Raw genomic sequence first — 23,253 nt, forward strand, 5'->3', positions numbered from 1 at the left:
TTAAATACCAAATGTGTCACCAAAGATCTTTTACATGCCAACATCGTACGACATGGAGTTTCGGATGGACTTTATTCCGCCCTTCAAAAATCCAACTACTTCCGCCGGGTTTGAAGCCGCTATCTTGGGATCCGGAGGCCGACACTCAACCATGGATTCACAGAGGCTTACTGATTGTGACCAATGGTCGGGATGAATAATGCCTTACAAGTTATTATTATTATTATTATTTGTATATTAAAAGAGTTTACTAAACGCAGTTTTGGCAAATCCGTCCATCCGTTCTACTGGACCGATTTGGTTAATTTCTGTTTCATTCTCTCTGGAATTGCCTGTCGGTGAATCATGAAACATTGGTAGGTCTCTAGGTTCAACCAACTTTGAGTAATCATAAAATCAAGTCTTTAAATGATCACTCCAATAATTGCAGGCGAAGGTTTACCCAACCCCGCAATACATTCTGTACTTTTCATGTTACTAAGCGACTTACAGTTTCATTAATATTCTGATACTATGTGTGATTTTCGATTTTCATTCTTAATAATAATAATAATAATAATAATAATAATAATAATAATAATAATAATAATTTTGCGTGGCTATTTCTAGCCGGGTGCCGCCCTTGTAAGGCAGACCCTCCAATGAGGGTGGGCGTCATCTGCCATGTGTAGGTAACTGCGTGTTATTGCGGTGGAGGATAGTGTTATGTGTGGTGTGTGAGTTGCAGGGCTGTTGGGGACAGCACAAATACCCAGTCCCCGAGTCAATGGAATTAACCAATGAAAGTTTAAATCCCCGACTCGACCGAGAATTGAACCCGCTACCCTCTGAAGTCATTGCATCAACCATGTTTGATTACTACCTGTCAAGCCAGAGAGTATACACTTCCTCTGATCATGGAAGAATACTATTCTCTGCCAGATAATTTTTGATTATCTGACCACCGGGCGAGTTGACTGAACGGTTAGGGGCGCGCAGATGTGATCTTGCACCCGGGAGATAGTGGGTTCGAACCCCACTGTCGGCAGCCCTGAAAATGGTTTTCCGTGGTTTCCCATCTTCACACCAGGCAAATGATGGGGCTGTTCCTTAATTAAAGCCACGGCCGATTTCGTCCCACTCCTAGCCCTTTCCTATCCCATCGTCGCAAGACCTATCTGTGTCGGCAAAGCAAAGTGTAAAAAAAAGGAGATTCTCTGACCTTCCTTCAATAGATGGCAGAACGTTCCTGTTAATTTACATGCTGCTAAGAGAAAACAATCTACGTACGCATAGACGAGAAGGTATCAAGTCGACTAGACTGTGTATGACCATTGATAAAGAGCAGCGACAAACGCTTGAAAAAGTGGGTATCTACTTACCCGAACCAGTGTTCAGTCACGGCCAATTGTATGTTGCACTATCTCGGGCAAGATCGCTTGAAAATGTTAAGATGCAAATCGGCCGAATAATCGAATCACAGAGAATATTGTATGAAAAGAAGTGTTGTGAACTAAATTAAGAATGAATCAGTTATTATGTGCCGGTATTAAATGTTCATAAAACTATTGAAGAGAGCCTCCGTGGCTCAGGCGGCAGCGCGCCGGCCTCTAACCACTGGGTTCCGTGGTTCAAATCCCGGTCACTCCATGTGGACAAAGTGGAGGCGGGACAAATTTTTCTCCGGGCACTCCGGTTTTCCCTGTCATATTTCATTCCAGCAACACTCTCCAATATCATTTCATTTCATCTGTTATTCATGAATCATTGCTCCAGAGGAGTGCGACAGGCTTCGGCAGCCGGCACAATTCCTATCCTCGCCGCTAGATGGGGGCTTCATTCATTCCATTCCTGAACCGGTCAAATGACTGGAAACACGCTGTGGATTTTCATTTCAAAACTATTGAAGAGGGCAGGCAGAACAATATGACCGTGACAGGCATATTAAGATCAGTGATCTGACCATGCTGTGGACCAGCACGTGTCCACTAATTATTATTATTATTATTATTATTATTATTATTATTATTATTATTAACGCATTACTCTTCCGGATACTGTCTACAGTTGTCTACTACTTGATAGAGTGACCCTTTCCTTTTTTTTTTTTCATTTCACAGAAGGAACCTCTTGGGAAATAAGCAGCAGTCGGGCAACTCGCTGTATACAGGAGCACGATTCTTACACAATTGCATTTCCTCTCTCCCTGTTCACTTTCGAGATCTACTATTTCTAGTGACATTCAAGCCAGGCAATGTGCGAATTCCAGTTACATTTCTTGAAAATAGATTCCGTACATTTTCCAATAGGTCGTACATATCAAATAACCTTCTACTATGTAGGCCTACTCTTCTTATCTTCGTTTTCGCCTTCTTTTTTTTTCTGCTGGTTCAGTTTTTTTATCCTAATTCTTCTAGTTTTTTAAAGTCTTCCTGAAATTTGTATACTTCCCGTTCTTTAGTTCGAGAGATATAGGTACATACCACCGTAGAGGCGCAGTAATTTCAGCTAATTAGGGCTGACATTACCTCGAATGACAAAAAAAATCGGATTACAAGAAAATAAGAGAAAATCGAAAGGTAATGTCTGTATAAATGTTCAATGAGCACACAGAAGCTTAAACAATACAGGACATACCTAAGTTAGGCATGGGCTAACTTCTCCAAGTTTAAAAATAATACGACTTTAAACTTTAAAGAGATCGTCCAGAATATTTTGTTTTAAAATGCAGCGTCGTTTTTGAGCAGCACTGTGGCACCATTTCTACTGTAAGAAGTATAGTGACATTCGGTATAGCTCCTGGTTGGTGCTCGACGTAGCGCAATACTGCGTCCAGCACTGCCAAACCCTCAGAGAGGGAATTGGTACAGAGTAGTCGGGCACTTCTTCCTCCAGTCTTCATATGTCTTCTGTACCTAGACATATTCCCATCTGAGACCTCTCTCTTCCACATCTGATTAAAGTGGCTCTATCCAGCATTTCCCCTAGGGCTTTTATTCTTAGGCAGTAAGATCGAAGTACTTTCCGGCAGTTTTTGGTTTTTGTGATATTTTGCAGTCCAAGCGTGGGTTTATGACTTTATTGTTAAAGTGTGATGTTTTCTGTGTCCTGACTATTTCCTTTTCTTTTCTTTTGAGATTGTACTTCGGAGGCACTTGAAGTGAGAAACTGATTGTAATTTGGTTCCTTCTAAATAGAGATTTGAGTTTGTTCCATCTTTATTGATGGTAGTTTTAAAGTCCTTGTTTTACTCATCCTCAGCTCAAGTTTACATAATATTTTGTTACATTCAGTCAGTTTTTTCTGTAGTTCAATTTCTGTTTCGACTGTATATTGTATATATCAAATGTCGAAAATTGTTAACACAGTAATGCATTATGTATACTCATAAAATAAATTACAGATCAAGTTCTTCACTCTAAGTAGCCTTATTTTTAAGGCAATGTTTTCAACGTACAAACGAAAATTCATGAAAATCAAATACTTACCTGTCAATTGGTTTTGGAAATATAGAGGTTTCAAGATAGGCATGTGAAAAATTGAGTAATTTAACTTAGTAAATATATTAAACAAGTTTCTGGAATGACCGACTTAATAAACGATATACCATTTTAATTAGGAAATTGCAAATTTCTTTGTAAAATTAGAATATGTCAAAATGTTCTACTTTTAAAGTTCCAATGGCTATTATATTAAATCCTTTATGTAATCAGGAAGATAATAGTTATTTATGTCCAAAGTGCTTCTCTTTCACATAAACTAGGACACGCACGTATTACAGCGTCATGTCAGGTTAATAATTCGTAAAAGTGAGAACAGCAACTCTGATCAGAGTATCAAACATAACATTGAGGTATAGAGGATGCAAAATCAGATACCTATTCTAAACAGCGAGATTGTAACCGGACGGACTCAGCTGTTACTTGATAATTTAAAAAATACAGTATAAGAACATAAAAGGTTCTATATTTCACAAAAGAAAAAAGACAGGTAAGGCTTTGATTTCCACTCATTTCCAATGAAAACAGTTCATAAGCCTAATGTAATAAGAGTAAAACAAATTTGTTACTAAACACAGCCTGGCTTTATTATCCCAATCATTTAGATAATTTTAGACTCTCACATTACATCAAATAAAAATTAAATCACCCTGTAAATACTGTATACAGAAGTACTAGGTACTTGAAAAGATAGAACCGAGTGAGTTCGCCACGCAATTTGGGCCACGTATCTGTGAACATTAATTCGGAAGATAGTGGATTCGAGCCCCACTGTCAGGCAACATTGAAGATGGCTTTCCGTGGTTTCCGATGTTGACAGCAGGTAAATGCTGGGGCTATATCTTAATTTATGGCCTTCCTTCCGGTTCCTCTCCCTTTCCTATCCTATCGTCGCCAAAAAACGTTGTCAGTGCGACACAAAACTAATAGTAAAGAAAAAAGGAAAGATAGAATAAGGTAAATAATTCAACAACTTATCTTCCACTACAACTATGTTTTTACTTTATTTGTAGACTGCATGACAAAGTTGTTAAATGTGTAATCCACTTTCTCTTCCCAGCATTGCAATTAGCCCACAACTCATAATACACTTGCGTGCTTTTAATCGATTTTCTCTTTCCAACATTGTAATATTTTTTATTGATATCAGAATGATTTTGAACTTTTAGGAATTGTGACAAACCACTCTATTTCCTTGAATGCGTTTCCGATAATTGTGAAGCCATTTCCTGTCCTTATGCCGCACATTTCACGAAACAAAATAGTCTTCCAGGAAGATCTCATTTTTATTTTGTTTTTTGAGAAAAGTTAATATATTCACTTGATTGGGTGAAATACGTCATTTTGTATTTCAGCTTTCATGCCCCAACCTTTCTTTTTTTAATGCAATTTGTGTTCCACCGTCGGGAAGAAAACAGTGTTCACATTCCCAGTGTTTACAAGCCGATATTGAAAAATCATGATTTATGGCAAAGTAGAAAACGTACAATGGCTCTATACAATTTACACGACGCGTGTGAAATAATTATGCCTCGCAAAATCATTAAATAATACAGATTTTTACCTTCTCTTATAGGCCTATTTCTCCTCACGGATAGAAAAAATAATTTTTTTGTGAAATTTATCTTCGTCAAAGGACACGAAATGAGCACCACTATGAAGGAAACATTTTCTTTATCTTCGAATTCATTCCGGACATGCCCTTTAGCTACAAGTTGCACTGATATGTAAGAATAAAGCCATCTCCGTACAAAGCCCTTGGTGGAGTGAAAGGCAAATATTTCGACTATCCCTCTTAGTGGGATAGAAGGGTTATCTCTATTTTCGGCCATTTTCGTTCCCAGGAATCATTCTGTTACTCATGTTTGCTGTAGGCTGAGTGAACCTCAGGACCCCCCCCCCAGAAGCGAAAATCCCACGTCCAAATTTTTCAACTTTCTGACGCGGAATCCACCTCATCTAGGTATGTCCTACATTGAAAAGTACGATTATTTATATATATTAACAACTTATAGCTGTATGTTGTAGGAAAGATAAATTGTATTATTATTATTATTATTAATAATAATAATAATAATAATAATAATAATAATAATAATTAATAATTAATATTATAAATAATAATAATAATATTTCTTCATAAGGTCGAACATATTGGGACTAGATAACCTGGTGCACTTTCAGCCATGCTTACAGTACACTCTGTTGTTTTCTACTTCACGTCCTCATACCTGACACTATGCTACCAAATAAAAAACAGAGAAATTAACATTTGTGAAATGAAGCAAAATATTAGGGAATAACCCGAACAGAGCTGTGTCGGAGTCATGGCCGGATGTTTTAACGTAAAATACGTACCGTATCGCTAAGTGTTGTCGAAATGTTCCTAGTCAAAACGGGTTTGAAATTTCATGCTGAACATTTCGTTTCTTAATTCTAACCAAATTTAAACATCTTCAAGGCCGCGAGTTCCAAACCATTCGCCTTCCTCCACTGGGGCAGTAGATGTGCTCATCTGGGGCTCTAGCAGCACGGAACTCGCCCCAGGACGCTCAGCCGCCGTAACTTTGAGACGCTCCCAATAAGCCTTTTGACACTCGACATTGGTAATTTTGGACTTTTTGGAATTGTAACAAACCGCTCTATTTACGAAAAGGTAGCTTTTTTCACACTTCTTCGCACCACAATTTTCTCAAATATTGACTATTTGATTTTTCCTTATATGTATATAATACAATGGAACGAATCATACAGTATCTCACACGATGTGCTACAGTAATTGTTAGCTGCATGACACGGTGATGTTAGTACCTCAGGATGGCAGCACTATTGCACCACCCGATGACGTCATACCGAGGTCAGACTCTTGTTTCTAGATACAACAGGCTTCCTTCTTCAAAACGAGATATCGAACACCATCGTCGCACGTCTTGTCTGGAAATTATTTATATTTTTAGATTTTTGTGTTCTTGTATCGTTTACCAACGCAAGTACGAAAGTGCAGACGTATTCTACATGAATATAGGCAAAACTTTATAAACATTTCAAGAATAATAATAATAATAATAATAATAATAATAATAATAATAATAATAATAATAATAATAATATAATTTATCCTTTCTACAACATATAGCTATAAGTTGTTAATATATATAAATAATTGTACTTTTCAATGTAGGACATACCTAGATGAGGTGGTAATGGCGCGTTCCGAGTTTGATTCCGCGTCAGAAAGTTGTCCCGGTGGTAAACGAGACTACCATTGCGCATTGACTTTTAGTGATTTATTTTCTTAAAAAAATGGCTTTAAACGAAAGTAATGTTCTTCCCTAACTTCTAAAAGACGAGGACAATGCTTCAACGTGAAGAATACTGTCCAAACAACTTCCCTTCTTGGCTATGAACAAGCGTAAAATCCCTTGCGCGCCTCAATAGGGACTCAGTTAGGGCAGTCCCTGCGGCATCCGCTTGTCACCTCAGTCTGTAAGTGGAGCAGCGTCTCTCGAAATTAAAACCAAATTCTAGAGAAATATTATGGTCGCTGCCTTTAAAAATTTCGTTTTTATGAAACCTACAGGGGATTTTCCGTTAATTCCGCGCTAACTGAAATATAACTTTAGAGTGATGCACACTCAACGTGCGGAGAACTTGTGATCGGGTTGGATCTCTTTGACGGTAGCATCAAGAACCTTAAGTACTTATCCTATTTACTGTGTTTCGAAGACACGTTTCTTTAAGATGAGTAGCCCTCTTACAGCCGGCCACGTGATGTAGGAGGCAACGCGTCCGCCTATCACCCGGCGACCGCGGGTTCGATTCCCGGCTGGGTCAGGGGTTTTTAATTGTAATTTATTAATATCCCCGGCCTTGGGAGTGGATGTTTGTGTCGTCCTTAATATTCCTTGCCCCACATTCAAGGTTCCTCTCAAATGGTGAAAGTAGTGGCAAAAGACTTTCATAGGTCGACGCCACGAACAAATATCATTTTAAAAAAAGCCCACGTACAATATTCATTACTTCTCTCAAGTAGTACTATTTGGAATTTTATTGGCAATGAATTCACAGACCACTGCAGAATTACCCGGAATGCTGCGGATGTAGCCGAAGTATTACAATTAAAATTAAGTGAATTAAGGGGAGTGGGGAAGCATTCTTTAATGACATTTTCCAAATGTTGTCTCATAAAATTACTTGTAATATGAAAAATGAAATGGTGTATAATTTATTATGATACGCTACACGTAAACATTATAGACATTATTTTAGAATATTCATGGACAAGTGAGAAATTTTACAACTTCGGGCATGCTTCTCTTTGATGTTACCTATTCCTGTAAACGTTTGATCTAGAAGGCTGTGGTGTGGTTTTCACTAATATGTTCCAGAATTGTGTGTGAAGAAGTTGCTGGCACTTCATAACAGACACTTGGATAATGCTGACTAGGACCAGCCTGTATTTAGGTGCTAACATGGGTAAATGTGTGAGTGAACACTTTACCTTACTTTGAACTCAGTTTCTGAAAATTGACATTTTTTTCCTATGTCTGACCCTTTATCTCATGAAGTATACAAGCTAAGGAGTTCATTTTTCAGAGAGGTATTTTATGCCTTAATGTAGCTACTGAAATAGAGAAAGTATTTCCCTTGATTGGTTTCTAATTTAAAGCAATTTTAATTACATTGTTTTGCTGAAATATGGAACATTGAAAAATCCCTAAATGTACAGCTGTTCACTCAATTCACTTCATTCTAGTCCAGTAGCTAGGGGAAAGTTATAATTGTCAGTGGTAAAAATTTCAAAACTTCAACCTTAATAGTTCCTGCGACATTGCGATATATTTTCTGTCAAATTAACATTGTCAAAATTGGGCTTTCCCACTCACCTTAACTGTAAAAGTAAATTCTAATACTAATTTTGAATTACTGGAAAGGTATAACATCAGCAATAGTTATTGCAGTGTTTCAATGTTATATTGATAACAATGTGTCATACTTCCAATTTCACTTTAATATTGACGATAAGGAAATAAATCGTCGTTGCGCCTCGAAATACCGCTAGATGTTGAAGGGAGAAATACTAACCCGCGGCACATGTATCACAGAACGAAAATTCGTTGATATAGTTCATGCAATACTGAACCTTAGATGACAAACGTTTTTGGTCAGAGTTCTAAACTGAAATATATATCACATAGTGGTTTTTCTAGGTGCAAAGACGAAGTATTGAATTTCACCCTTTTGGTTGAAAATACCCCATTTCAGGACGAGTACAGGTTCCCTGAAACGCGACAGTAGTAGAAAGATTCTTTGTGACGCTTTTCCCACACCCTGGTGAAGTCGTAATCTGTGTCAAACTTGCAGACTCGGCCCGCTTTTACGACAGGATGCCCTTCCAGTCGGCAGCCCAATGAAAAGGGATGTATTCGACCATTGCGTGTTTTCGTAGTGGTGTGTTGTGTGTACATGAAGAAGCGTGTATTAAGTCGAACAGTACCTAAACTGGTGGAATTAACCAGACACGACTGAAATTCCCATTCACCGGGCGAGTTGGCCGTGCAGTTAGGGGCACATCCGGGAAATAGTGGGTTCGAATCCCATTGTCGGCAGCCCTGAAGATGACTTTCCGTGGTTTTCCCATTTTCACACTAGGCAAATGCTGGGGCTGTACCTTAATTAAGGCCACGGCCACTTCCTTCCAACTCCTAGGCCTTTCCTATCCCATCGTCGCTGTAAGACCTATCTGTGTTGGTGCGACGTAAAGCCACTAGCAAAAAAAATCCCATTTGGTTGGGGACCATCTGAACCGAAGGCCACTATGCTGGCCACTCATCGAAGGATCCGGACAAGGGATGTTTAATGATAATGATGATTGTTATTTTATTTATTTATTTATTTATTTATTTATTTATTTATTTATTTATTTATTTATTTATTTATTTATTTATTTATTTATTTATTTATTTATTTATTTATTTATTTTACAAGCGAATGAACCACTTAGGATCACGCTACAACTTTATTACTCTTCGTGCGGAGTGTTCTCTGTATTCAATTCTCCTTACATGTGTTCGCAGGCCAACTTCCGTTGTTCATTTGCCCAGGCTCTTCCGGTCTTCTTAGTTCTTCCTGCGGCTTGAACCCCTTCTAGATGTTTTCACTGTGTTCCTAAATGTATTCCTTTCTAACAGTTGGACTCCGAGATGTTTAACCTCTTTTCATATCCTTCTTCGTTTCCATAATCCATGCTGCAGTGATCACTTTTCTCCAGAAACAATCTAATATCTGTTTGGTAAGTTTGTTTGAGTTCATTCTTTACAGATGTCCGACAAACGCGTCTCTTTTTCTTCATGGTCTCCGAGATTCTTTCCACCTTCTGGTAAACTTCTATGTTGCTCCGAAGTTTCCATCCGGTTTCAGATTGGACATTATAATTTTTTAAGGATTATTATTATTATTATTATTATTATTATTATTATTATTATTATTATTATTATTATTATCCCCTCCCTTCCTCGTATCCTATATCACGTCATTAATTTCATCTCATTAACTCTGATGAGGCTGACGTCAGGAAGCGCATCCGGTCATAAAAACCCGCCACGACTGATTCATCTCTCCTCATACATGATCGCGTAGAGAAACAGGAGAAGGGTTGAACAAACATTATTATTATTATTATTATTATTATTATTATTATTATTATTATTGGAACGGCACTGAAATGGAGATATTAGACATCCGTAGAAAACCTGTTCTGCTTTGTCCAGCTCCAATGCACATGGGGTTCCCGAGACTTTAAGCGAGGACGCAGCGGTGAAAGGCCGACGTATAATAGCCTGAACCACGGAGAAACATCGCTTGTGTATTTTAAATAAATTCCTACTCCTTAAGAAGGGACTGTAGATACTATTCCCTTTAGAGAGCACAGGGATACTTTTCTTGATTTTAGCAGCCGTTTTCGAGAAGTACATAAAATGCATATTTCTTTGAACCTTCCTATACCGAGAATGGTTAGACTGAACGCACTATTTTTTGAGCCAATACAAATATTTGAATAGCTAATAAAAATTATGCTATGCAAGCCCCGAAGGGCCATGGATTACCAAACGACCACTGCTCAGCCCGAAGGCCTGCAGTTTACGAGGTGCGGTGTTGTTACTCGGTCGTTATTCGACCGGGGCCGCCACTCACCGTCGGATAGCTCCTCAGTTGTAATCACGTAGGCTGAATGGACCTCGAATCAGCCCTCAGACACTGGTACAAGTTCCTGATCTGGCCGGGAATCGAACCCGAGGCCTCCGGGTAAAAGGCAGACTCGCTACCCCTTACCGCGAGGCCGGCACGTGAAATGAATAGTTTATCATAAATTAAGCTAAAAGCCCTACCTCGAGAATACTTTTAAGTTGTGCTTAACAGTCTCGTTTTCGTTTCATATGTTTTTATGAACTTTACGTACAGCGAATAACTCCATACAATTGAGAACGTCGTCGTGCTGACCACGTGGTATTCCAATACCTGCTATTCATCCCACTGAAAGCAGTCGTCTTAGCGGATGAAGACCCCTTAATGGATAATGTGTACCACGATCACGTTTCATGATACGAATTTTTAACTTTAATTTTGCAACGAGCGTTCCATTATTTCCAAGTTTCAAATATTTTACAAAATTTGTTAGTCTATATATCGTACTGTATAAGTAATACCACCTTCATTGTACTAGCAATACAATGAAATGGCGGATACGTTGCTTTGTTCATTAAAAAAAGTAGTGCGCTAGTTAGTTAACTAACTCCAGATAAGATGTAGACATCCCTTCCCTACACCACTATACCGAATAACAAGACATTCAATGTAAGATAGGTATAAGTTATGAAGGAAGTACATATAATTGCGTAACATGCAAGGACATTAAGTACATACCTATACTTAGGTTATAAATAAATATGTTGTCCCAAAACAGATTGTCTCAAAATTACCCACTAAGTCATTTTGCCTGTTTTAGAAATGTCATTTACATTCCAAAGACATTTCCTTATGGATGTAATCAACTATAAATCATCTGGTACTTCTCGGTTCACGAACATAGTGGGTGGACAGTTCGGTTAGGATAGCGTTGCTGTGAGTTTGCATTCGGGTGATAATGAGTTCTAACCCCACTGTCGGCAGCCCTGAAGATGGTTTTCCGTGGTTTTATATATATAACCGAACATACAATTCCCGGTTATGTGTTAGCGGAATAAATAAATGGAACAAAATTTAGCAAACTGGCGAATTACAGACACTTGTCAGTTCACGGTTTTAATTTTCTGGATTGACACGGAGGAAAGTACAAAAGAGCAGCGGTTTTCGTGATAGGAATGTTCAAATCTAAGAGAGAATGAATTTTTAAAATTATTACTCAAATCAGATGTAAACGTTGTGCGCTCCGAAGAGAATTTTAATAATAATAATAATAATAATAATAATAATAATAATAATAATAATAATAATAACATACATCCTTTATTGAAATACAAAGAAAAACGGTTCGCCCGAATGTATTCACTAAAAGATTTTGTTATTTCGTGGTACGCCGTTAGATGGTACACCTTCGATTACATAACACACATACACATTCGTCACTTGGGCTATGGAATGATCTGATTGAACATATCTTATGGTGGAAACCATAATTGGAGAGTCTCGTTATTATATGCCTCTGATCTTGATTCTCGTTGGCCCACGTTCTGTCCATCATGGCGTCAGTTACAATGTATAAAAGTCTTGGTCGATCTCTCTTCTCTTTGCTTGTCTACTCTCTAAAAGGTGTATAGATGGTGCTGTGGCTGGCAATGATAAATTAATCCTAAGGTCCTCTATGTAGAAGAATTCTTTCGCTAGCTCGTAAACTATCTTGTACGGGCCATTTTCCAACTCTTAGGGCACATTTTAAGAAACGCAACTTGACACTCTCTAATAGATATCGTCGCTTCACCGGTAAAAGGTTGTATTCCACAAAGCTCTTCCTATCAATTATTCTCCTTAAGACTGGTCACGCCCCCAGCCACATATGGTTATGCAGTCCATCATAACAAATTTTGTTGTGTTCATTTTCCTATGCCCATGTGTAAAGGAAAATTAACCTTACTGTACCGTACTATACGAATGTATGCTTGCATTACGTATTTACGCACTCCTATTGTATAATGCATGTTAGGTTCATTTACGGTTACTCGTCGGCATAGGAAAACGAACACAACGGACATTGTTCTGATGGGCTGCATATCCATATGTGGCTGGGAGGCGTGACCAGTCTTAAGGAGAATAATCGATAGGAAGAGCTTTGTGGATTACAACCTTTTACCGGTGAAGCGACGATATCATTGATTGTGAGGTGATCCCATATTATTTCTAGACCATACGTCACAGTGGGTGAGATGGACATATGGAATTGTGTCAAAGCTGTAGTGAGAAACACAGTGACAAATAGGGCTGTTAGATTTTTTATCTTATTGATGGCTCTGATGGATTTTGCTGACCTCTCCTGTATACGATAGCTGAATGATCTTGCTGAAGTCTGGAGGGTCGTACCGAGGTAATTCGATTTATTCACCACTAGCTGATGTACCCGTGCTCCGCTACGGAATTCTACATTGTATACAGAATTGTAGGTTAGGTAGTGTACATGTTGTGAGTAAGATTTTATTAAATGGCATAGATCTTAACGTTATCCGAGAAACGCGACGGGGAAGTCACCAAACGTATTTTCTTGTGTGAAGACTCAGTTAGAGAATTTTCATTGCAATGGTACGCCCGCTTGCCTACCAGCAGTCACAATCAAGTTGAGGAGTTTTCATTATAATGGCAGACACTCACTATCCACCTGCCTTTTTACATCCTCAGAAAGACTGTCTTTGTGGTTTTCCCAACTGAAGTCACCATAGGTCATTACAATGACGTCAGTAGGAATGTCGCGATTAAAAGCTATCATACGAAATACTCGGTCAAATGAAAAACCACACATTTTCTCACTTTTAAAGAACAGTACTACGCTGCTGATCTAACAGTCCAAAGTTTTGTTGTTGTTGTTAGGGACGAATAGTGGAGAGTCCTATGGTGAAAACTATGCCCTTTTACTTATCTGTTTCCAGGGAGTACCCGATGAGTCGGAAAACCTCAATTCACTACACTGGCGGGGAAAATACTATTTGACCTGAAGACAAATTTTTCCACCAAGCCAGAGGAGGAACTCCCTCTTCGCTGCCAATTTGGAATAAAATTGAATTTAACAAAAGTTAAGATTAAGAAGATTTTCTTAAGAAACGGCTCTTTTCAGGGTTGAATTTTGAGTTATTTAGTGAATTATGGTGCTGTAAGGTGGAATAGACCAAAATTGTAATTCTAGACCAGGTCATAAATGAGCCTCTGCCATTATTCCGTTAAGTAAGCACACTGCTCATTGCAATCGGCGCGTCAGAGTAGGGAGCGAATAGCCGGAATACTATGATGAACCCGTGTGTTACGTACCAGTAGTATCACAAAATTCATGAACCAGAGGAATGGCATGCTAACGAAGAAAGTTATCTAACTCCTGCTATTTCCCGCCAGTATTCAGACAGGCTGTTATATTCGGTACGCAGCAGGAATCCCATCTGTCGAAGATGAGTGGCAGCATAAGAGATGAAAAAACATCACAACAATCGTCAATGTAATGTGATTGTTGATCAATTGCATGAGCTTTCTATATTGTAGGCCTTCACATTTAGTCTTCTTCCGACTCTGAAATACCACTCTTATCATAGTCCGTATGGTAAACCTGAATAAATCATAAATGATCGGAAACTGTATTCTCTGTAACTTTTGTTATGTAGTACTTTTCGATAGGACCAATAACATGGGTTATTAAAAATTAACTAACTAACTAACTAACTAACTAACTAACTAACTAACTAACATTTCATCCAGGGTGAATAAAATTATTTATAGCTTAGACTGTAGTTTCTTATTCTCCGACTCCACATACTGATGTTCATTAAATTCTGTTTAGCCATTTTATCATGCTTCGACGCTGATATGGACTTAGCAATAAAAATACAGACTCGTGAATATCTCTGTTATCATAGCCGGTACGGTAAAAATGTATATGACATAAATGATCGGAAATTTAGTTCTATATAACTTTAGTTATGCATTATTTCTCAATAGGACCATTTCACTTAGCGTGAATACAATAATTTATATCGTAGATTCTAGTGGGTCATTCCCCGACTTTACATACCGATTTTCTTTAAATTCTCTTCAGCCAATTTCTCGTGATGCGCGTACAGACAGACGGACATGACGGAAAATTAAAAAATGCATTATCTTGGTACAGTAGACACGTCCGATAAAGAAATACCATTCTTCTTAAATTCTGAGCAATGCATAGATAAAATTCTTATTTTATACGAGTATATATAGATGATTAATGGATTGTTGTACAACGAAAGGTTGTCTTTAAGAATAGATTTTTCCGCCTTCCCTAAATGTCATATGAACTGTTTTTAAGGTTAATTTCAAAGTGATTTTCATTTACCCATTTTTCTAGTTCCATCAATTCTAGTTTGTTTGAGGATCCTAATACCATGCCATCTGCATAAAGTAATAGCGTCGTACTTGGGGTGTCCTGAATTAGACTGATAATGTCTGCCGTGGCGATATTAAATAAAAGCGGGCTTGAAGGATTACCGTGAAAAACTTCATTCGTTTGCCTGATGGGACTTGATGTGGTAATTGCAAGCAATAAATTTAAAATTCGCCTTGTACATTGCACATCTTAGGTAACAAAATTCTTTTCAGAGTCTGTGATATAGCGTGAATGTTGACAACGAAAGTGAACAGCGATGTAACCCAAGGACTAGACGATTACCTAATAATCAGATTTACAAAATGTTCCGAAAATAGAAATGGGTTTATGTAACCTACTCCATTTATTCTGTTTTCTTTTTCCTCGAGGTTTTGTCATTTCCAGAGGAAGAGGACATCTGAGATTCTCCTCATATTATCGTCATTAAGGTCATTTTACCCGAACCCTGAAGAATAACTGTGAATGCTGGGTTACTGACCCAGTTTAAACCAATTTTATGTTGCATATAAATATATATTTCGGCCATTTTTTTTTTTGCTTTGATCATATTTTCCTCATTTTGGTGATATAAGATAATTTATTTATAGTTTGAGAATTTTTGTTTAAATTGAGGTGTCGATTTTCAAACAAAGGATTTCAAATTAGACGTATTTTTCTTTCTTTTCCCGAAACAGGCAAGTAGCAGGTTTAGAAGACATGGTTCCGAGAAAGAAATGTTGGACGAACGTATGCCGGCAGATATCAAAAACCATGCTAATACTTCATGTTTGCTTTTTTTTTTTTTTTTTTTTTTTTTTAGGAACTGCGCCTCAGACCTATGATAGTGAATGAATGTAGAAAGTTTTAATTACTGACTGTAGCTCTGTCAGTTTACGTGGTTAAATGTGTCTGCTCTATTATCGCGTGTCACTTCTTGAGACGTTTAATGTTGGTAATACTCTAATACTTGATACCCAACCTTAAAATTCTGAAGTCATATTTTACCTTTTTTCGGTCATATTTTACCTTTTCTATGGCATATTTAGCTAGTTTTTAGGGCATATTTGCTAGCATATTTCGTACTTCTGTAGGTCATAAACTTCCGAACCCTAATTATCGTCAACTTCTCAAATACCTATCCGAAGAGCATGGGAGAGTTAGAAACATTATTTTACGCATTTTCATGTGAATAATTATTACCATATAAAGGAATGTAGTTTTTCACCTACATGCTCTGCTTAGTCACCCCTATACCTACAACTTTTTACGGTTTTAAACATAGGAATATTTCAATATAAAATGTGGGTACAAAAATCTAACTATATTTTTCACTGCCAGATATCTTCCAACATTAGAGTCTAAATCGATCAGCTGTGCGAGCAAAGTGGACGTGTTAGCAACAATGACGTCACGATATAGGCGAACCGTCCCGCCACCTCAGCTCCAATAGACCGATGAGAAGAAAAGTGTGGGTCAGTTGCCACGTCCCTCCTTACAGAGATCAATGTGTGATTTTAAAAGACTACCCTTGCTCTTTCCATGGTACGTTTACTACCTCATACGAGCTGGAACTTCGAGCGACGTAGGACAACGTATCCTTTCTTCTTGAAATAAAAAGTTAAACCTTTCCTCAATTCACGACGAAGATCTAAACTCTGTTCTTTTGAAGTGCTTTCCCACGTTTAAGGGTCTTCCTCACCGATATTGTTACAGAACGTTCAGAGATATCTTAAAAGTAAGAAGTAAAATCTGGTGAAGAAAGTCTGTCCCTTGTTGTCATATGTTCAGCTTTAACGACTTTTTCTACGGAACATGTCAATGTAATACTACATGACAGTTAACATTTCTTTGTGCGTATTTACAATACAGAATATTACAGTAAATAATACAATTGTAACACATTGTACTTTAACTTGTGGGAAATTTTAATACAATTGTTGATTTTCCTATTATAATACTTTACAACAGTGCGGATCTTGACTGAGTAGTCAGCTTAGTGGCCTGGGTTCAGAGGTTCTCGAGTTAGTTTCGCGGTCGAGCAGGCGTTTTAGCTGGATCTGGTTCATTTCTTTGGCTCGGGAAAAGCATGTTTGTGTTCAAGTTAATATACACGTCTTCATATACTTATGAAACTACCAATCACCAAAGAAACACGCAATAGTGAATGCATCCCTCTATTTAAGTTTGGCATCAGGAAGGGCATCGAGTTGTAAAGCTCGGGGAAATCCAAATTAGTGCTGACTCCAAATAATTTGGAAAGGTCAAGAACTTAGAAGATGAATTTTATTGTAAACTTTACATTTGATGATAATGTAATTTAGATGGATTTACTGAACGTAAATTTGTAACCATTCACCAATTCTTCTCTATACTGTACCATGTAAGTTAATATTTGTAGGGGAGAAAGAAGACGACTTATTAATTAATTGTAACAGTGCTATAGTGCCAATAGGCTAAGCCTGTGAGAACCAATTGCCTCACTATTTACAATTTTCTTGTGGACTGCCTCTGGTCTGGTTAGCTGAGAGACCTTTGCTCTCATCAGCTCAAAGAGTTATGTGGGTTCATTTATCCTGCTGTCTACATAAGCAATACTTTTGGAGCGTAAACGTGGAGGCGTGATAGCCGAGTATCGTCGCTAGCTTCTAAAAAAGGCGACCACGTTCTAATATCGGTGAATTCCATTTTGGAGTTTTTAAATGAAAAGTTCCGTCCCTGTGGTTCGGATTCCACGTTAAACTTTTTTTCTACGGGCTTTACGTCGCACCGACACAGATAGGTCTTATGGCGACGATGGGATAGGAAAGGCCTAGGAGTTGGAAGGAAGCGGCCGTGGCCTTAATTAAGGTACAGCCCCAGTATTTGCCTGGTGTGAAAATGGGAAACCACGGAAAACCATCTTCAGGGCTGCCGATAGTGGGATTCGAACCTACTATCTCCCGGATGCAAGCTCACAGCCGCGCGCCTCTACACGCACGGCCAACTCGCCCGGTCCACGTTAAACTGGAGGCACCTTGTTTATCATCACGATATCAAGAATCACGTACTTGGATTTTTACTTGGAAAATAAAAACCTCACATGGGAACCAAATCGAACTTATGTAAACCATTTGGAGAATTGGGAGACCACAAAAATATACCTGACGAGCACTTAAAATTCGCAAAATATCATCAACCAATGAAAACACGATGTATTATTTACATTCACGCCTGTATACCTTTCAGTTCGGTCTTTTATTCTAGTTGAAAAAAAACTTCATTTCATACGACTAAATGTAATATACTTACATTTTTCTTACATACTTAACTGCTTATGAGGTAAACTAGAGGTCAGTGCTAACCGGAAGTGCGTATTTTCATCCGCAATAAAGTAGTGAAACATTTTTTTTTTTTGCTCTTCCTGTAAACATTCTTCTGTGTATTCCATAGAGCATAGAAAAGGCGTTTTATGAGCGTTAAAAAAGAGGAGTAACTATATTCTAGGGTCGATGGTTTCAAAAAAGCTTATAGGTGCAGTGGGATTGGTGCTGAATCAATATATTAAAGGCGGATGTTTGTAAAGCGGAAAGCTGGAATACAAAGGGTACATTACCTTAGAAACCCGCTTCACCCAATTGGATTGTCTGACTTGAGCAGTATACAAGTAGGTAGTGAATACAAGGGGGGGCCTGAAGACAGTTCGCTGGTGTAGGCTAGAGCCCCCCCGCTGCGCTCGCTTGCACCACTTGTGAGCTAACACTCCACTCCACAGCACTATGTCACAGAACCACTTGGTGCTGCTATATAGACGGCCGAGTCGTGTCTTAAACTCTACTCACACACGGTAGTCTTGGGCCACACTGCAGAATATATCCCCGGTCTGATTCGGCATTGCAGCAGCAGGGGCACAGCAGGAGGAGGGGAAGAACTCAATAGCAACCCCTACCGTCAGCGCTGCCCCTGCCATCTAGCGACAACCTCTACAAGCTCCCTTCTCTCCTTCCCTTGGTAATCATTACCGCGTGTTCCCCACTTTTAATTACCGTCTGGCCTAATACACTGCGTTCATTTCCCTCTCTCTCTCTGTTGGGAAACTCAATTATTGTATCACTTAAAGGGGTTCTTGAATTATTTCCTTAAAAATATTTATCACTTCCAGGCGCGAAACGTTTTACTACGGTAGCATTTGCAGAAAGTGTAAACCGCTAACATATCCTTGTAGTAACTGATGTGAATAATCCCTGCCCGAAATACGCTCTCATACACGCAGGCGCCAATACGCACACACATGCACGCACTCTCGCACGCGCCCTCTCACGCACAGAAGTAAACTACGAGAGAAAGTGTGGAGGAATAACCATAGTCAATGCAATCATCATTTAGACATCAAGGATTACTTCGAGATTCCTACGATGCTTTTCTAAGACTGTCACTCCATCTAACAGTAGGTGGTCTTCAACCCAAGTAGGAGTAAATTATCGACCACGCCCACTATTGCTTATCTTCAGATAAATAGAGAGATTTGCTGACTCTCGACATGGCTAATCCTTAATAATATTTTGTTTATAAGGGGCTTAACAACCGAGCGAATTGGCCTCGCGGTTAGGAGCCTTGCATTCGGAAAGTGGTGGGTCCCAAAATCACCGTCGGCAGCGCTGAAGATGGTTTTTCTGTGGTTTCCCATTTTCACACCTGGCTGTACTTTAAGGCTACAGTCCCAACCTTCCCAATTCTTCCGTTGCTGAAAACCCTCAATGTGTTAGTGCGAAGTTAAACCATAGAAAACCATATTCAGCGGACAGTAGGATTCAAACAAACTCATGGCTGCGTGACCAGAACCCCGTAACCAACTCGCTCGGAATAATAATAATAATAATAATAATAATAATAATAATAATAATAATAATAATAATAATAATCCATAAACCTACCACAACGCCGTAGCAGGGGGAGAGGTGATAATCCCACGCAGCGCGTCCCAGATGGCGGATAGGGGGTTCTTCACCGGCTTACTGGCGCACTTGAGCAAAATAAAATACACTCATGTTCATAAAACAGAACACCTTGAAAGACTAGAGATAGGAAATTCATTTTCAAAGGACATGCGCATTAGTACGTTCTGCAGAAACGATTAGCATTTCAGTTACCTAGGTTCAGCATGTGTCCTGGTGCCTAATAGGAACTGGGTCCTCCATGGGCACAGATAATTTGTTCCATGCGTGATGGCATCGACGCGCATAAGGCGCGAATGGTGTCCTGGAGTATAGTCATTCATACTGTATTCATTTGGTTCCACAGTTCATCTTTGGTGGTTGCCATTGGGTCACAGCACCACACCCGTCGTTTCACCATATCCCACACATTTTCGATTGGTGACAAGTCCGGTGGTTGGGCAGGCCAGAACAACAGTCTGACATCCTGTGACAACAAGAAGGCACGTGTTCGTGCAGCAACATGTGGTCGCGCATTGTCCTGCTAAAATATGGCGTCTAGGGTGTCGTTTAGAAAAGGTATGGCTACGGGTCGCAGGATGTCATTCATGTAGGTCAAACTGGTCGCGTGCTCTGGACACGCACCAACTGTGATTTGTCGTTGTACCCAATAGGATACCACACAATAAGGCCTTGAGTGGGCGCTGTATGTCTTGCGCGAATGCATTCAATGTGATGGCTCTCCCCCTGTCTACGGCGAACCAAAATGCGGCCATCATTTTCAAACAAACAAAACATGGATTCGTCCGAAAACACTATCTGTTGCCATTCCTGTCTCCAGTGACGTCGTTTAATACATTCCAGTCTAACATGTTTGTGCACATTAGTCAAAGGTAGGAGAAGTGGACGATGCGCCGGTAACCCAGACCATAATAAACGGCGACGGACTCTCACTCCTGATAGTGTACGATGTGTTACTCTGTTCGACTGTTGCGCCAGAGCCGAGGAGGATGCAGATCTGTCCTGCAATGCCATTCAAATGATGTGTCGACCTTCTCGGGGGATGGTCTCTATGGTGCGACCAGACCATATCGTCGTGTTCTACGGCCTTCTGTGAATCATTCTGTACACACCCGTAACACTGCTGACACACTTCGTCCCACATGAGCAGCAATTTCCTGGGTGGATGCATCACATTCTCTCATGCCAATAATGCGCCCTCTTTCAAACTCGGTATGGTTCTCGCATACGTCTTCAAGGCATCCTGCACGTCTGCTCAAGTCACATTGATCCATTACCTTCGGTTTATAGCGACAACGAGAGCCGTAGGTACATTTTAACAGTCGGCGGCGGTGCTCCCAGATATCGATGTAGACCTTGAACATGAGGGCCGACACGTTTCAAATGCTAATTATTGCTGTAGAACATACTAATGCACATATCCTGTGAATATGAACATTCTATCTCTAGTCTTTCAAGTCTTCTGGTTTTAATGAACATGAGTGTAGCTCTCGTGGACTAAAACACTTTAAACAGCCGAAGAACGTCAAGAGGCACCTCTCGATCTAAATAATCGAATTGTGATCACATGATCATCTAAAGCGATCACTCCAACTACTCACTTTCAACTTGTGCACCTGGCATGATGGATCGTAGTCGATCAAAGCAAATACCCCAGGCGCCGGACGTACACAGTTCGGGTTCTCCCGATCACGGGATTCTGGGGGATCAGGAGAGTCATACTGAGAAGAGTCGGCGCTTCTCAAAATCTCCTCGTCCCTTGTGTGCCCTTTACAAGTCGCTTATGGGTGCAATTGAAAAGGAACTTCATAAGTACAGTCAACGTAAACACCCTTCTGAAAACTGGGAAACTCAAACAACTAACTGACATCCTGAATAAATTTGATATTCAAATTGCAGCAGTACAGGGAACGCGTTTCCAAGACGAGAACCATTTTTATTCATGAAACTTTAGGATATTTAAGGGTAAACCAGCCATAAAAATGGGAAAGAATCTACCGCAGCCTTGAACAGCCTTTTTGATAAGAATATCAATAGCAAATTCAGTGCTCAGTTTTACATCCTCCTCGGAAAGGATCTCTGTGCTCACAGCCAAATCAAGTAACAAACCATATTGTTTGATCAATGCTCATGCACCCATAAATAGTGACAATAAGAAAAATCTTCAGAAAGTTGAAGACTTCTGGAAACTCCATGAGGAAACCATCAGCAGTATCCCTAAACATAATGTGAAAATCTTTCTACGTGATTTTAATGCACAGATTGGCGGTGAAAGAAACTATAGATGGATCGTACGCCATAATCCATGACATCGGAAAACAAATAAGTATGCTGAGCACCTAACAGATTGCTGTAAATCCTATAATTTGCGACTTATGTCTACATATTTCTCCAAGCTTCCACACAAGAAGAAAACATGGAAATCACCAAATCCCTTGTTAGGGCAATTTCAGATCGAACATGTAGCAGTCTACAAAACTGAACATGTGTTAAATACAAAATGTTAGAGTATGTAAGGGAGTGATTGATTCGGATGACGACCTAACCCAAGTCAAACTGAAATTCCAACCTAATTGATCCAAGCCCAAACGGCATAGATTACCAAGAGTGGATCCTGAATACCTTAAAAAAACTCAAATGCATTTCTTCAGGGCATAAAAGAACAAGATCCCAAGGATTGGCCTGACTTGCGGTATAAAATTCTAACATCAGCACAGCAGTCAGGACAGCCCCCGAGGAAACGAAAACACAGATGGGGGAATACAGCCTGTGATAAAGAAATTGAAGACAGAATCAAAGTCTGGAAAAAATGGAACGGACACCAGACGACTGAACGATGGGAGGTATTCATTAAGACTCAGAAATTGACAGCCAAGATAATTCTCAGGGAAAAGCGCGCATACTACAGAAACAAACTGATAGACATAGAACAGGATTTCATCAAAAACAACTTTAGGAATTTCTACCAGACATTCCGTGAGAGTCTATCCAGTTATCAGTCTCCAATCATATGTAAACGTAGATCAGATGGCACACTAAATACAAACACGAAGGAAAACTGCAAGATCCTAGCAAATTAATTCCAAGACCCACTCAATTGTGACCCACCAAACGAGAAATTGCATTTTGAAAAGCCCACGCCAAACCCAGATTTACATCCACCAAAACTGGAAGAACAGGAGAGATCATTTCGATCTCTTAAAAATAAAGAAAGCACCGGGAGAAGATGGCATTGCCTTAGAGATGTTGAAACTTG

The 23,253-nt window shown here is 39.3% G+C and overlaps 1 protein-coding gene across 1 annotated transcript in view; it reads right to left on the bottom strand.

The window, feature by feature from the left end:
• LOC136876893 (uncharacterized) overlaps positions 1–18,728 on the bottom strand; it is a 629,665-nt gene extending 610,937 nt beyond the window's left edge. The window contains exon 1 of the mRNA XM_067150682.2: positions 18,659–18,728. The gene's annotated coding sequence lies outside the window, so the exon portion shown is untranslated. The remainder of the gene's footprint in view (positions 1–18,658) is intronic.
• Positions 18,729–23,253: the final 4,525 nt, after the last annotated feature.

The sequence above is a fragment of the Anabrus simplex genome, chromosome 1 (genome assembly GCF_040414725.1).
Source record: "Anabrus simplex isolate iqAnaSimp1 chromosome 1, ASM4041472v1, whole genome shotgun sequence".
NCBI lineage: Eukaryota > Metazoa > Arthropoda > Insecta > Orthoptera > Tettigoniidae > Anabrus > Anabrus simplex.